Here is an 18,153-nt window from a genome sequence, read left to right as displayed (position 1 = left end):
AGGGACTCCATCTTTGTAGCTGTCAGCCAGACTCCATCTTTGTAGTTGTCAGCCAGCTCACAGAAGTGGCCAGCTTCAAGATGATACCTTCAAACGTAGATGATTTGTTCTTGAGGAAGGGTCAGAATGAGCCTGACATCTTAAGGGAAATTGCTTTCAATTTTCATAGGCATTGTATACTTGAGTCTCCCATTTATGGGAGTGCTTCTGGATAGAATTAGGGACTATATTAGGTTTAGTAGTGCTTACTCTTATATATATGGCCAACTCTATTAACAAGTCCATTAGGGATATCCTATGAAATGCTCTTGGTCGATCTGTGTAACAATCCAGGACCTCATCCAAAATGGCTAGCCGGAAGGTATTATTTGGATTCCTTGATCCTGTATAAGTACCCAAGATCTACCCAGCGAATAACCGATGTGGGACTAAACACACGTCCGCACGGGTCCTCACATACTCCCCCCGTTCAAGTCCTGACGTCCTCGTCAGGCTAAGGGTTCATATCTATTCAAATCTAATCACAAACACCACGATTAGCCCGTGGTCAGCCCCAATGAATCCATGCTGCAGTGTCCCCTATTCCACATAGGTTAGGAGCCGGATCCGCTCTGATACTATTTGTAACAATCCAGGACCTCATCCAAAATGGCTAGCCGGAAGGTATTATTTGGGTTTCTTGATCCTGTATAAGTACCCAAGATCTATCCAGTGAATAACCGATGTGAGACTAAACACACGCCCGCACGGATCCTCGCAATCTATATGACAGTTGTGCCATTTTAGAAAAGGAAGGCCCACAACTATGCCTGGGACATGGCAGGGTTCAAAGCAACATATAAACAGAGTCAAGGATGATGTACACAAAGAATGAGACGCTGGCTAACATAGCCATGGTAAGTCCTTCCATTGCCAACACAAAAATGATATACTTAAGAAGTGAGTATTTTCAAGTTGACAGTAAAATAACACAATTTATTTATGTTGAGTTCATGCTTATGTTATTGCATCTTACGTGTGGAAGTGTGTTTTTTTAGCTCTAGAATTGGCTCTATTTAGACAACAGCTCCGTGGCTAGCTCAAAACCATTGCCAACTATATCGAGAATGGCCAGGTATATGGTGTCAATGTAGATTACATTTAGAGGAACTTACAATTAAGAACCACCAAATATTAGATAGGAATGTTACTTGGCCACAATATATAAGCGTCAAACATCAAGGTGTACAAATAAATTGACAAATAACATTCAGGAAATTAAACTTGAGAAAAAGTTATGCATCAAGTAGATGTGTGTGTGAAAATGTATGCTTGCACATATGTAATGAACAGTCAGTTGTATCTGTTTAAATATTTTTAGCGAATAGATTGAAACAAAATTCATTCGAAAACATTTTGTATGTAATGAACAGTATCTGTTTAAATATTTGTAGAACGAATGCGAGAGAGATGAAGGTACTGGGAGTTTAGCTTGGAGTCATTTCGTATTATTTTATCATCGTTTTGCGAGGATTTGGTGGAGAGTTTTCTTCCCCTATGATCTTTTATCTTTTGGTCCCCTGTCGGCTTGTCATAAATGTGAGGTAAGAGAGGATCAAAAGCTACACTAACCGAAACAATTACCAAAGCAATATCAATCCACGTGGCATATGTTAAGTGGCAAACCAAATTCGTTTTAGATGGGAACATCTCCATTCATGTCTTTCCACGTCGGATGGGACTTGGGTGGTGAAAATAGGTGGGGAGTGTAACATTATTTAGAGGGGAGATGGGGCGCTTTTAGGAACGAGGGGATTTCTTACAGCAGAGGTAGGCGGGATGGGGAGAAATAAATGGGGACACATGTCAATATGTCGATGGTGGATGTCGGATGATGGCTTGATCTGCTACTGGTTCGGAGAGACATGTGACTTAATTTGCTCCCTTAGAGGGCTTGACGTTTGTTACTTTTACTTTTTTTTTCCAAAAAAAAAAGAGGGGTGCGTTCTAACACAAGCCAAGGGAAAAGCTGTATCTAACTAGGATTCACCTTCAGGGCACGAATCAAGAGAGTGCTTTTAGATCTATACAGGATACAATCTTATCGATATTATGAAATAAAATCAATCGTTCTTCCCTGCGAAAGATACAACCCCAACTTCATACTGAAACCCAAACCCATGTTCTTGGGTAGACACAAACCCTAATACCCATATAACGGGGATATTAAGAAATACAAGCACGAAAGTAAAGATCAAGGCTCTTCAACATCGAACCTGTCTCTTGTCTTAAGTGACAAAGGATAGTAGCATTAGAAGTAATATTCAGTGGCGATAGCCTAACCAATTGGCAAAGTTACGAAAAGCTTTTCAAGGGCTAGTTTGGATTAGGACATGGTTTGTATAAGAAGAGGTGTAAAAATTGTAATTTTAGAAATAAACTAAGAAAGAATGAAGTAATACAAAAGTGTCATCATATAGAAGTCGCAAAGATTTATGTCTGCTTGAATTACTATTTGTCCTCTTATTTATAAACTTGGTATTTAAATTATATAATCTATTAGAGAGAAAAGTAATTAATGGTAAGTTTGCATATCATCTCTATAACTCTTTTTGTGTGACATTTGTGCTATGCTAGCATTGATACAAGGCGGCTATGCTATGTGAAAAAGGATATGTTGCATTATTAATTGGCATGATTGAAAGGCTAGAGAAATATGAAAAGGAATGATATATCAATTGTCTAAATGGGCTGTTATTTTATGTACAGTTTCCGTGCATAATATCTATATTTTTCGAGTGTTAGAATAAAAGTGAGTCACGCAATGCACATAAAATTACAAAAAAGTTCTTTGATTGTGATTTATGAGGAAGGACTCTCCAATATGCAACTGGATAAGATACATGCCATCATAAAATTGACATATTAAAGCATGTTTGGACAATCAAGTTGGTAATACGAAGACAGTAGTTGAAAGTATATGGCCTCAATTAATATGATGATTGCATTAGGCCGAAAATGAAGGCCTAGCACATCATTTTTGAAATTTGCATCAGGTTTAGATGAACTCAGCTATTAGAATTGTATTTTGGTGGACCTAATAAGTTTTTGTTCGAAAATGATCTTTAATCATGGTTGGTTACTAATAACAACATAATCATACACAACCTAAAAGTGCAAGATTTAACTAGAATGATCCAAGGGACAATATTCTCTTCAAGATAGTCAAATTGAAACTTCATCACTAAATCATTATTTACCACTATTGCTATGCCTCAAATACATGTTTAATATATTGAGTAATGACCTAGAACGTACAAGTGTATCATGTCGTGCTAAATTTGTGCGCATATATAAATAAATAAATTTCTCACGAGTTATACAACATGCAATTAGCCAACCGATATACAGGTGCCACATGATATCTAGTATGGCTAAAGTGCAAGTATATTGCGAAGCATGCACAGTTTGGCCAGAAATAATGCAAGGCGGATCTTAGCCCCATAGAAATTTTATTTTGCATGTAAAGGAGATGACATTGTCTTATAATGTGCATAGCCAATGTGTAAGCATGCTTTATTTATCTTAATCGGTTTCCATAATAACAATTTCTATGGGATGCCCCAATCTCCTCACACCTCAATGTTCAAAAGACAGGAAATACAAGGAAGAAAATTTGGACAAATGGCCAAAGAAGAGCAAGATAACTAGAATTAGAGTTTTTGAAGAGCATTATATTATGTGAAGCTTTATTTTTGATAGATTATTTTTGGGAACCATGCAATTATAAAGACATGTACCAACCTCCACCATATCAAAAGTAACATCACTTCTATCTTTGACGAAATGAACCATTAAAAGGTGGAGGAGAGGTCCTCATTTGAGGGAGTGCATGGCCACTCCTAGGGGACATGTGGATCAAAACACGAATCTCAAAGCGGGCAGCCGCCAACATCCTGTTTATAGTGGAAAGATAAGAATGAATAAAAACAATGGTGAAAAGGTGAAAAGAAGAGCCATGGAATGTAGGGCAAATAATCCTACAAGGCTCTCAACCTCACTCCGGCACTGAAGCTGATGCCATTGGAGAAATTATACTCGACATTGGATGTGCACACTGATAATCACAGTCGCTCATTTGTATAGCGGTGCACCAAGATAAGTGATTGATGAATAGAGCCCACAAGAATGAGCGGCTATGATTGATGGTGTGCACGGCCCGGTCGTGCTGCAGTATAGGGTATAACTTCTCATGCCGTTGATTGTCACAGGGCTAGGCGTAAATCATTTTTTCTTGAGTTAAAAGAACCATCATGCTTATATACATCTTTCCCCTAGATGCCAGCATCCATGTACAATTAAGACAACAAATGGGACGGGTTGACCTGTGACCCGACCCAGTCTGACCCACTTAGACCTAATCCAATTCAATTTAAACGACCCATAGGGCCGAGTCGGGTTTTAAAATTGGACTCATTTTATTTTTTGAGTCAGGTCTAGTTTACCAAATTCTGACCTGACCCAATCCGACCCGTCTGATTTTTGGGGTAATTTTAGATTTCCCACCCTATGATCCGATCCAACCAAACCAAGTACACTATTATGGCCCGCTTGGGTGGTTAAGGGTCTCTAACTCTCTATTTGTCTAATCTCTTCTTGCATTTGAGAATGAAAGAAATGGAAGAGATTGCCTTTTGTGTATTGTTGAATGGCATAAATTTTGTATTAAAGCTTAAGTTAATTACCTTAAATGGGAATACTATTCTCCTAAGAAGAAAGTTCAAACTAAGGACGGTAAAATAGAGTTTTACCATGTGGAAGAAGATGGGTTTATGATGAGTCCTTTGTAGCTGTTGAACTTTGTCATGTCATTATCAAAACTATATTTTTTAGCTTAGCCCATGTATACTTTTCTAGTAATATATTTATAAAAAAAAGTAGTAGATGTATTTTAACAAATTTAGGGGATATTACTACTGAGTTTAAAGGATTAGCATAAATGCAATTCTTTTTTACTCAAGAAAAAAGGTATTGTATGAAAGTGAATCCTAGGTTCTTCGGTGTTAAGCATGCTGTTTTTTTTTTTTAAAACCATGGCTGAACCTGATCGGGTTGCCTACGTACCCCTTCATAAGGGGGATCAAGCCATACGTAGTTCTTTTTAAATTTTAAAACGCAGCGGAAAAATCGAATCAAACAATTTAATTCATGCATGCTTACAAGATCAAATCTAGAAATCAGCACCTTAAGAACACATAGGATTATGCCAGAATCGTTTAAACAATTATGCTAAAACTTTCATGCATGATTAACTATCAGATCTGAAATTTAAGAACTCTATTCCGATTAATCTCCGAATATCTATTGAATGGATTCTGGAGATATCTCCGTGAGGAGCCCCAAAAGAGGGTAAAACCTCGGGGAATCAGACCTAGATCTTGACACCATAATAAAAGATTAATGTAGGATTAATACCTTTTATGATGGATGAAACTTGTGGATCTGATCCTCGACTTCGCAGCCACGCACACGAATGGCCTCTACGAGAAGTCCACGCGAAGTTCCTGAAGAGATCCAATCCTGCGGAAGTGCTAGCTTGCGCAGAATTTCTTGATGCTGAAATTTGATCTTCCAAACGCTATCAACTTTTGATCCGCCTTCTTGGAAGAACTTGGAGGAAAGGTTTAAAGGGATTGAAGAGGACTTAGATCTGATCTAAAGACTCTTATCAGGGACCCCTAACACTAATATCGCGATGGACTTAGAGGAGGAAGAAGTCAGCTAGATTGAATGCAGAATTTTTCCATGCATGAATTAGGGTTCCTCTCTTTTCTTTTCCTTTTTTTCTTCTTCTTTTTCTCTCTTTTTTCCTTGAATTCGACCACCAGATGATGGAGGTCCTTTTAATGTTGCTCTCCTACCTAACTTCATGCCAACCATCCCATATTTGTGGAGGATTTTGTGGGGTTTTGAATTTTAAATTCAAAATTCAAGTTCATGTGCCATTACATGATGAAGCTTGATCTAATCTAAACCATTCATCATGTTGCCACTTTCCTCTTTCAATTTCGAAATTCCCATGCCCCCAAACAGATTAGAGGGTCACATGGTGATTTTGTGATGATTAAATTCGAAATTCAACCTTAATTAGAAGTGAGATAAAGATAAGGATGACATATGTCATGAAGAGAGAGAATTTGATCTTATCCAATTCTTTTCATGAATTTATCTCTTCATTTCGACCCATCTAATGATGAAAGAGGTCCCTGATATTGCCAAGTGTCCCATGGCACCATTAAATAAATTAAATTAATTTTTAATCATATTAAAAATTAATTTATGGCGCCATGCATGGATATGTAACAAGTGGATTTCAAGATCCGAACAGTTTCAGATCAAACCCATTTAATTTAATTAAATCCTAACAATTAGAATGATCCAATTACCATGGGTTGAACCTAATCCAATTAGGTCAATCCCTAATTAAGCACAAATTTAATCTAATTTAATTTGGTCAACCTAAGTCCTCTTGATTCAGACCTAATCCAATCAGGTCAAAAACCCTGATTGAGCCCAGAATTGAATCTAATTCAATTTGGCTCATCCTTAGTCTAATTACTCAATCCAATTGAGTTCATTAGCAATCTAATTACTAATTAATCCTCCGATAATTACTTTAATTATTTTATAAGATAATTTGCCAATCGAATTGACCAAATTACCCCTGAATGATTCTTAATCATTCATCAGCCTTCTTGATCAATCAGGAATCTTCTATGCGTGTGACCTCATAGGTTCAAACCTAAGCCGGTAGTATAGAAACGACTTCCTACACTAATCGATGTGACCATCTAGCAATGGTACCCGACGTCCGAATAGGCCGAATATATGCGAAGCAAATATTCTGGAACCCTGAACTATGGTTACTGTATAATTCAATCCCTTTGACTCTTAATGCCAGGATGACTTAGAGCTCACTGTCAACCCTATAATTAGTACATCCATTATGTGATTAACTTTAGATATCCCGTGACTCCTCACTGGGATTACCTGGCCAAGGTTTTGCTAAATTAATCACAAGACATTATTCCTGTTTCCAGGAGGGGTCAATTCCATCTTGACTCACAACTGACTACGCAAGTACTTGACTGCACCCAGTGACCTTCCGTCACTGAATTAGAAATTCAGGTAGTCCGGTACCAAAGTACAGTAAGTTGCTTGCTAGTCACAGGTTGCGGTCTCAGGTCAGAGGGCTAAACTTATACCCATATCCACTCGGAACATCTCTCGACAGTAGAGCGTTCCGGAATTGGTCACGTTCAGTGAAATGTACTCCTACACTTCACCTGTATGGCATACCAGTGTCTCCACACTCCTTGGTTAAGAGGACAACCAACGTATATGTCACACAACGACCTAATCTCGATAATGTTGTCGTCCTAGTAACAACATATTATTCGGTCGCGAACAAGTTTAAGGACTCAAAGATAAATCCTCCTTTATCATAACATAAGTCCTAAGGACTTCATCATATAAAAGTTCATTTGAAGATGAAATGATGAATAATGCCAAATAATACTTTATTAATTTGTCAATTTATTTATAAAATTCAATCATCAATATGCTGACGATTGACATTTAGGATACAATTTCCAACAACTCCCACTTAGCCTAAAGCCAATCGGCACAGTATCTAATACCCATCTTCGACTTGTGTTCGTTGAACTCTTTGATGCCGAGGACTTTGGTAAATGGGTCAGCCAGATTTTCTTTTGTGTCAATCTTCTGAAGATCAATATCACCTCGTTCTATAATCTCTCGAACCAGGTGATAGCGTCGCAGAATATGCTTGGTCCGCTGATGTGCTTTAGGTTCCTTTGCCTGAGCTATGGCTCCAGTGTTATCACAAAATATAGGAACTGGACCATCAATGGAAGGTGCCACTCCCAGCTCGATGATGAACTTGCGCAACCATACGGCTTCCTTGGCTGCATCAGATGCTGCAATGTATTCTGCTTCACATGTAGAATCTGCCACTGTATGCTGCTTGGAACTCTTCCAGCATATGGCCCCACCCTTAAGAGTGAAGATATATCCCGACACGCTCTTGCTATCATCTTGATCTGACTGAAAATTTGAATCGGTATATCCCTCAAGTTTTAAGTCAGAATCACCGTAGACAAGCCACTGATCCTTAGTATTTCTCAAATACTTAAGGATGGTTTTTACAACCTTCCAGTGGTTGCTACCTGGATCAGACTGGTATCTACTCACTACTCCTAGTGAGTATGCCACGTCTGGTCTAGTACATGTCATGGCATACATTATAGATCCCACTGCCGAAGCATATGGAATTCTATCCATACTCTCTCTTTCTTGAGAGGTTGTCGGACAATCCCTTTTAGAGAGGTTAATTCCATGGCCCATTGGAAGATAGCCTTTCTTGGAATTAATCATACTGAACCTTTTCAGTATAGTATCAATGTATGTGGATTGGGATAATCCAAGCAATCTTCTAGATCTATCTCTATAGATCTTCATCCCTAGGATGTAAGATGCTTCTCCCAAATCCTTCATGGCAAATTGAGATGATAGCCAAACCTTTATTCCTTGTAATGCAGGAATGTCATTCTCGATTAAAAGAATGTCATCCACATACAAAACAAGAAATATAATAACTGAACCATTTGCCCATTTATAAATGCATTGTTTCTCTTCATTCTTAATGAAGCCATATGATTTGATCACCTTATCAAATCGTATGTTCCAACTCCGTGAAGCTTGCTTTAATCCATAAATGGATTTTTGAAGCTTGCACACCTTAGACTCATCTGTAGATATAAAACCTTCAGGTTGCATCATATACACCTCCTCTTCTAAATCTCCATTTAGAAAAGTGGTTTTAACATCCATCTGCCAGATCTCATAATCTAAGTGTGCTGCTATCGCAAGCATAATCCGAATGGATTTGAGCATTGCCACAGGAAAAAACGTCTCGTCATAGTCAATACCATAACGTTGACGATATCCCTTGGCAACCAGACGGGCTTTATAGGTCTCTACTTTTCCGTCTGCGCCCCGTTTTCTTTTGAAAATCCACTTACACTCTATGGGTTTAATCCCTTCGGGTGGGTCAACTAATGTCCATACATCATTGACCTTCATGGATTCCATTTCGGATTGCATGGCTCCAAGCCATGCATCAGAGTCATGCCTCTGCATAGCATCCATATAGGTGATCGGATCCTCATCGTTTTCATCAAGTTCGACAGGATCCCCGTCCTGGACCAAGAAACCGTAGTATCTGTCCGGCTGACGTGGTACTCTACCTGATCGCCTTAATGGTGCATCTAAGATGGGTTCTGAATCTGATCTAATCAAATCCGACTCAACTAGTTCAGTAGATGGTGTCGGATCTTCTACATCTTGAACTTCCCTAAGCTCAACATTAGAGCTTTTAGTTCCTTCACTAAGGAATTCTTTCTCTAAGAAAACAGCTCTATTGCTTACGAATAACTTTTGTTCTTTAGCAAAGTAGAAGTAATATCCTTTAGTTTCTTTAGGATAACCAACAAAGAAACATTTGTCAGACTTGGGTTCAAGTTTGTCTGTCTTCAAACGTTTGACGTACGCTGGACACCCCCAAACCCTAAGGTGAGAGAGCATCGGCTTACGTCTAGTCCATATCTCATGTGGTGTTTTATTTACAGATTTACTTGGAACCTTATTTAGAATGTAGCAGGCTGACTCAAGAGCATATCCCCAAAAGGATATGGGCAGATTAGCAAACCCCATCATGGATCGAACCATGTCTAACAGAGTTCGATTTCTCCTTTCTGATACACCGTTATACTGTGGTGTACCAGGAGGAGTCTATTGAGAGAGAATCCCATTTTCTCCTAGATATGTCAAAAACTTACTGGGGAGGTATTCACCTCCTCGATCTGATCGAAGAGTTTTAATACTCTTTCCAGTTTGTTTTTCTACTTCATTACGATATAATTTGAACATTTCAAATGATTCAGATTTATGTCTCATTAAATAGACATAACCATACCTAGAAAGGTCGTCTGTAAACGTAATGAAATATGAATACCCACCTCTAGCATTTGTGCTCATTGGCCCACATACATCAGAATGTACAAGGGTCAATAAGTCACTAGCTCGTTCACCTTTTCCGGTAAAAGGTGATTTGGTCATTTTACCAAGAAGGCGTGATTCACAGGTTGTCAATGATTCATAATCATTAACATCGAGGATTTCCTCTTTACTTAACCTGTTCATCCTGTTCTTGTTAATATGTCCTAGCCTATGATGCCAAAGGTAGACATCCGTGACATTATCTATTTTAGGGCGCTTATTGGACTTGTACATTACATGAACAGGCTGTGACAAAATGTAAATGCCATTACTCAGAGTTCCATTCATTACAGCAGCACCATTCCAAATGATATTGCAATAATCCTTTTTTATTGATATTTTATAACCATTTTTGGCCAAAAGGCCTACAGAAATGACATTCAATAAAAAACTTGGACAATAGTGACAATCACTAAGGACATTTACATGAGAGCTAAATTCAAGTTTAAGAATTCCTAAAGCTAGAACTGGAACTGATCTTCCATCTCCAACATTCAGGAACCTTTCTCCTTCTTCAAACCTCTCACTGACTTGTAGCCCCTGCAACGAATTGCAAATATTAAAAGGACTACCGGTATCCAATATCCAGATCGAATTATCACAAATAGAAAAATTGCAAGGTGTTATCATATAAGTACCTTGATTGGCAACTGATTGCCCACTTTTCTTAAGCCGGTTCGGATCGAGAGATGCAATGTAAAAAGAACAGTTCCTCTTCCAATGTCCTTGCTTCTTGCAGAAGAAGCACTCCGCCTTGCTCTGATCAGCCTTTTTATTCTTTTTCTGACTAGGCTGAGCATGGTGCACTTGTTTCTTTTGGATTTTATTTTTCTTTTTCCCTTTCTTAAAGGGGCGACCCTTGGATGAACCTCCCACAAAGTTCACCGTCTTCTTAAAAGTTGGTGATCATTCTCAAACGTTTGTAGTAACCCCAACAATTGGTGATAATTCACTACAGATTTCGTCATACGAAAATGAGTGAGAAAAGGACGGTATGATCCAGGCAATGAGTTTAGTATGGTATCCTTCCCCAATTGATCATGAAGGGAAAAACCAAGAGAGCTTAGATGCTCGATCAACTCAATCATGTACAGTACATGATCAGTTACCGAGGTCCCATCTTTCATTCGGGCGCTGAATATGGCACAACTAGTTTTGTGCCTCTCAACGTCGTCAGGAACACCGAATGATTCATTCAACACTTGAATAATATCTTCCGGCTGCGTATTCTCAAAACGCCTACTAAACTCATCACTCATTGCTGCCAACATGATGCATCGAACAGTGATCCGGTCACTAAGCCACTTCTGATAAGTGTCTCTGGCCGATCTTGATGCATTAGCAGCGGGCTGCTCAGGTGCTGGATCCGTTATCACATAAAGGATCCTTTCATGCTCTAGCACTATTTTCAGTTTTCTATGCCAATTATTAAAATTTGGACCAGTCAACTTGTCATTGTCCAACAATGAGCGAAGTAACAAATTAGTGGCCATTTCTGCATAAAAAAAAATTGGCTATTAGTATATGAATTGACTAAACACATTAGACTTGGACTTTAGTCTAAAGGTACTCCCACTATTTTATACAAATTGGTAGCCTCTACCTCCAATTCGAAAAATTACTCCTAATTCTTTAGTGGGCACTAGAACCCAATAGATCGCATATAGGCCCGAGTGTGGCTCGGCTAACCCATATGCACCTATTGGTAGGTTCTAAACCAGTTGCTTCACCAAGCAACTTCTAGTGATAATTTTGCCCTAGGTTCTTCGGCAGGCGTGTGGCGCCTCCACCGAATACCCTAGTCAGGTCCAACCATTAAATGATAGGGTTAAGTCTAATCAACTAATAGACGACCAAGCCCGAGTGTGGCTCGGCTCACCTGACCGCCTATTGAAGGTACACTTAACTCATCATATATTGAATGACAATTCCAATGCTTGATAAGTACCAGGCGTGTCGCGCCTCCAATAATTATCAAAGCATTGGACCCATTATCACCCAACTTAATGGGAGGCTATGACCTAGTTATCCCCATAACCATTTCATTTTAAGGACCTAATAATTTTAGAGGATTTTTTAATTAGGATAGATAAGAAGATCCGGTTAGTCTAATTTCTCTCACTGACTTCACCAAATCAGATTAGACTCAAACCGGTTAAGGAGGCACCTAAATCAGTCAAACTGATTTTCCTTATAGGCATGTGCTAACTCGAATCATTAAGTGATCCAATCAAAATGTGATTGACCATGTCGGCCAGGTAAGTGAGATCGGTGGAAGGGATATGCCATTAACTCGGCAAAGACGAATCAGTGCGAGTAGCTCCCAATTAAAAACCACCAGTCAAAACTGCCAAACTTACCTTAGACACCGACTGGTTAATCAATTTCGATTTGATTACTCAAATGACTCGGGCTACACCTCTGAGCCTAAATCAAGTTCCATCTTGGTCTAATCAAAGACACGGACTTGATCCATCTACAGCTATTGTAAATTGACCTAGAATTTTCTTGACCTAATCTAGTTACTACTTAATTAGATTTGATCAATTAATTCTATTTGTCCATGTATGATTCTAACCTTAGGTCTAACCCAATCCTAGGAACTTGATTCAAGCTAACCCATATGCCCAAATAATTATGCAATGTCAATTAATTGAGTTACAATTCTATTTCATAACACTTAATTCTCAATTAAGTTTAGACTTATGAAAGTTTTGATCATTGCATATTTCTTTTTAATTACATATTAATTACAATCTTTCAGTTCTTAAAACATATTTTCAGATCTGAGTTTTTGTAATTAATCACATGTAATCAGATTTAATTCATGTTTAAGTCATTATGTTTTATGTTCATGCATCACATATACACAACAACATGAATTAATTCAAACAACATACATCTTATGTATTTATTTTTTCACTTTTATTTTCAGATCTGATTTGTTCATTAAAATCAGAGATCATATAAATCATAAACTTTATTTAGATCTAATCTAAATAATATTATAATTTCAGATTTATTCATGTTACTAATCCTAACACAAACATGCATCATATGCATCCAAAATTTCAGATCTACTTAATCATGCATAATCAGCAATTAAATCAATCATAAAAAATACTTTAGATCTAATCTAAATATGTTAATGATTTCAGATTTAATTACAAGAATGAAAACATGAAAGTTTAAACATGAACCTGGCTCTGATACCACTGAAAGTGAATCCTAGGTTCTTCGGTGTTAAGCATGCTATTTTTTTTTTTTTTTAAACCATGGCTGAACCTGATCGGGTTGCCTACGTACCCCTTCATAAGGGGGATCAAGCCATACGTAGTTCTTTTTAAGTTTTAAAACGCAGCGAAAAAATCGAATCAAACAATTTAATTCATGCATGCTTACAAGATCAAATCTAGAAATTAGCACCTTAAGAACACATAGGATTATGCCGGAATCGTTTAAACAATTATGCTAAAACTTTCATGCATGATTAACTATCAGATCTGAAACTTAAGAACTCTATTCCGATTAATCTCCGAATATTCATTGAATGGATTCTGGAGATATCTCCGTGAGGAGCCCCAAAAGAGGGTAAAACCTCGGGGAATCAGACCTAGATCTTGACACCATAATAAAAGATTAATGTAGGATTAATACCTTTTATGATGGATGAAACTTGTGGATCTGATCCTCGACTTCGCAGTCACGCACACGAATGGCCTCTACGAGAAGTCCACGCGAAGTTCCTGAAGAGATCCAATCCTGCGGAAGTGCTAGCTTGCGCAGAATTTCTTGATGCTGAAATTTGATCTTCCAAACGCTATCAACTTTTGATCCGCCTTCTTGGAAGAACTTGGAGGAAAGGTTTAAAGGGATTGAAGAGGACTTAGATCTGATCTAAAGACTCTTATCAGGGACCCCTAACACCAATGGCGCGATGGACTTAGAGGAGGAAGAAGTCAGCTAGATTGAATGCAGAATTTTTCCATGCATGAATTAGGGTTCCTCTCTTTTCTTTTCCTTTTTTTCTTCTTCTTTTTCTCTCTTTTTTCCTTGAATTCGACCACCAGATGATGGAGGTCCTTTTAATGTTGCTCTCCTACCTAACTTCATGCCAACCATCCCATATTTGTGGAGGATTTTGTGGGGTTTTGAATTTTAAATTCAAAATTCAAGTTCATGTGCCATTACATGATGAAGCTTGATCTAATCTAAACCATTCATCATGTTGCCACTTTCCTCTTTCAATTTTGAAATTCCCATGCCCCCAAACAGATTAGAGGGTCACATGGTGATTTTGTGATGATTAAATTCGAAATTCAACCTTAATTAGAAGTGAGATAAAGATAAGGATGACATATGTCATGAAGAGAGAGAATTTGATCTTATCCAATTCTTTTCATGAATTTATCTCTTCATTTCGACCCATCTAATGATGAAAGAGGTCCCTGATATTGCCAAGTGTCCCATGGCACCATTAAATAAATTAAATTAATTTTTAATCATATTAAAAATCAATTTATGGCGCCATGCATGGATATGTAACAAGTGGATTTCAAGATCCGAACAATTTCAGATCAAACCCATTTAATTTAATTAAATCCTAACAATTAGAATGATCCAATTACCATGGGTTGAACCTAATCCAATTAGGTCAATCCCTAATTAAGCGCAAATTTAATCTAATTTAATTTGGTCAACCTAAGTCCTCTTGATTCAGACCTAATCCAATCAGGTCAAAAACCCTGATTGAGCCCAGAATTGAATCTAATTCAATTTGGCTCATTCTTAGTCTAATTACTCAATCCAATTGAGTTCATTAGCAATCTAATTACTAATTAATCCTCCGATAATTACTTTAATTATTTTATAAGATAATTTGCCAATCGAATTGACCAAATTACCCCTGAATGATTCTTAATCATTCATCAGCCTTCTTGATCAATCAGGAATCTTCTATGCGTGTGACCTCATAGGTTCGAACCTAAGCCGGTAGTATAGGAACGACTTCCTACACTAATCGATGTGACCATCTAGCAATGGTACCCGACGTCCGAATATGCCGAATATATGCGAAGCAAATATTCTGGAACCCTGAACTATGGTTACTGTATAATTCAATCCCTTTGACTCTTAATGCCAGGATGACTTAGAGCTCACTGTCAACCCTATAATTAGTACATCCATTATGTGATTAACTTTAGATATCCCGTGACTCCTCACTGGGATTACCCTGGCCAAGGTTTTGCTAAATTAATCACAAGACATTATTCCTGTTTCCAGGAGGGGTCAATTCCATCTTGACTCACAACTGACTACGCAAGTACTTGACTGCACCCAGTGACCTTCCGTCACTGAATTAGAAATTCAGGTAGTCTGGTACCAAAGTACAGTGAGTTGCTTGCTAGTCACAGGTTGCGGTCTCAGGTCAGAGGGCCAAACTTATACCCATATCCACTCGGAACATCTCTCGACAGTAGAGCGTTCCGGAATTGGTCACGTTCAGTGAAATGTACTCCTACACTTCATCTGTATGGCATACCAGTGTCTCCACACTCCTTGGTTAAGAGGACAACCAACGTATATGTCACACAACGACCTAATCTCGATAATGTTGTCGTCCTAGTAACAACATATTATTCGGTCGCGAACAAGTTTAAGGACTCAAAGATAAATCCTCCTTTATCATAACATAAGTCCTAAGGACTTCATCATATAAGAGTTCATTTGAAGATGAAATGATGAATAATGCTAAATAATACTTTATTAATTTGTCAATTTATTTACAAAATTCAATCATCAATATGCTGACGATTGACATTTAGGATACAATTCCCAACATTGTATACATGAACAAAAAAATTTTCTTGAAGCTTGAGCCTATCATTATTAGGTTAGTTCGTAATGGCATCAATTCTTGATGCTTAGGCACTTTCACTTGTATGGTCCTATATAACCCAATTTTTGTACTTTTCACTCATTGCAAAAAAAATCCATTATAATAATGACAGGTATAGGGATTCAACTCGGACCTAACCTAGTTCCGACCCGGACCAAAATTTTTTGGATTGGGTCCAAGTTATATATGGACCGGACTCGAATAACCTGTTGGGTCAAAATTTTAACCATAGATCTGACCCAACCCAATCTGATTTTCTATTTGGTTGGATTTGAGTCCAACATTAGAAACTGAACAAGAAATCTAGTTGGGTCGAGGTCACTCATGATCTAGTCTGACCCGACCCATTTGCACCCTTATGTACAATCATGAACACATTACACATGCATGGCTTGCCATCTCACCGTGTATCATTATAAGACCTAATTCTATTGTGACTTCCCTCTTTGTCATTGTTCTTGAAGCCATGATGGTTGATGGTGGTCTTTCATGGAGAATGCGGAATATAAATATTAAAAATATATCAGCAGCCTTCTACTTTGCATCCGTCTTAAATCTAATCACATATACTAAGATCAGTCCATGTCAAACTTAAATAGATATGTACTGTAATGTCTCCTAGTTCACATGTATCATGAATTGAATCCATTTTAATACTATTTTATAACAACTTAAGATCTCATCCAAAAACCTAGCTAGAAGGTGTTGCTTAGATTCCTTCATCTTTCCCTTGTATTTAACAGATGTGTGACTAAATATACGTCTATGCAGGTTCTTGCATTGCCACTACTCGGTGGCAAGATAGAAGCACTGTTGATTTTTTCCTTTCCTCCTTTACCTGGCATGTTTCCACTCTCATCATTGGGTTGCATTTCCCTTTTCCGCTCGCTTAATGGGATGTTTGCTAGGAGTTAAGAACATCTTTGACATCTATGTTTTATATCATGTGCCACTTAGGAGGCAAACAAACATAGCATAAAATGTACATGGCCATGCATGCATCCTAGACTTGTCCTCATTTGACACCATGTAGTTGGTGGAGCCTTTTGTTTATATGTAATGCTTTGGGTATTTTATGTAGAATTAATGTGAAGAAATTCAGAGTTTCCTCTAGATTGACAGTTGTTGTATTTTTAGTCCATGCATGACATTTTATTCCTGGACCTTTGTTACAACTTTCCAAGGTTATTTTGTGGCAAGTCTAAAAAATATCTAATTATGCATTAAAAAAGTCTATTTGTATATGAAATCTAAACATAAATGCTAATTATTAAAGATTGATCATCAAATGGCACTCAAACAAAGAACTACAGGCTTACCAAAATAAAGGACCAGTAGTTCAGCCTTTGGATGAGGCTACTCAATATTAAAGGCACCAACTAGTGAGATATATTCCTATTATATTTTTAATTGATACTGTAGCATACTTAAACAAATTAATTAAAATTTAAATGAATTTTCACCCTAACAGCACCATGAGTACACCAAGGACATAAAACCTACCAGACAAGGTATATAAAAGCTCAAGCAACAATTTTCTCCTTTTTTCTTCTTTTAAAAGAAAAGGAGCTCTAAAAGAGTTTTGATATGATAAGTTTAGCGTACATTTGGATAATATAAATTCATCATCCTAAAAATATTGAAAATAAATATTGGTGGGAGTGACAACTCGTAACAAAAATAATGGATAGGCCAAAATTAAGATATGGCATTATGTCTTCATCTAGACGAACAAATTATGTGTTATCTCATATTTTTAAAATATTCACCATTATGTAATTTGTTATAGTCTGAAAGGATGAGTAACCTGCATCTTCATGAGGCAAATTACTTGCATCTCCCCTGTTTCCAATTTTGATTGGATTGAGAAGGTTCTATGGAATAATTTTGAGAAATTGTTCTTCAATGTCTAATATTTTCCTGCGTCAAGTATAGTTTTTTTTCATGAAAAAGCAAAATTAAGAAAAAGCATTAACAAAATTAAGTAGCTTCCATCCGTAGGCTCTACATCTTTGAGTATGAAATGCCTGATGAAATCAAATGTGGCCTTTATTAGTAGACATGCTTTGCGAGGTTTTAGTGTTTTCTAGATATATCCTAACTCTTATTAAGTATTATTGAATCATCTAGGATCA

The sequence above is a fragment of the Phoenix dactylifera genome, chromosome 14, assembly GCF_009389715.1.
Source record: "Phoenix dactylifera cultivar Barhee BC4 chromosome 14, palm_55x_up_171113_PBpolish2nd_filt_p, whole genome shotgun sequence".
Taxonomy (NCBI): Eukaryota; Viridiplantae; Streptophyta; class Magnoliopsida; order Arecales; family Arecaceae; genus Phoenix; species Phoenix dactylifera.
The sequence above is the reverse complement of the archived record's forward strand: the minus strand, read 5'-3'. Positions refer to the sequence as shown.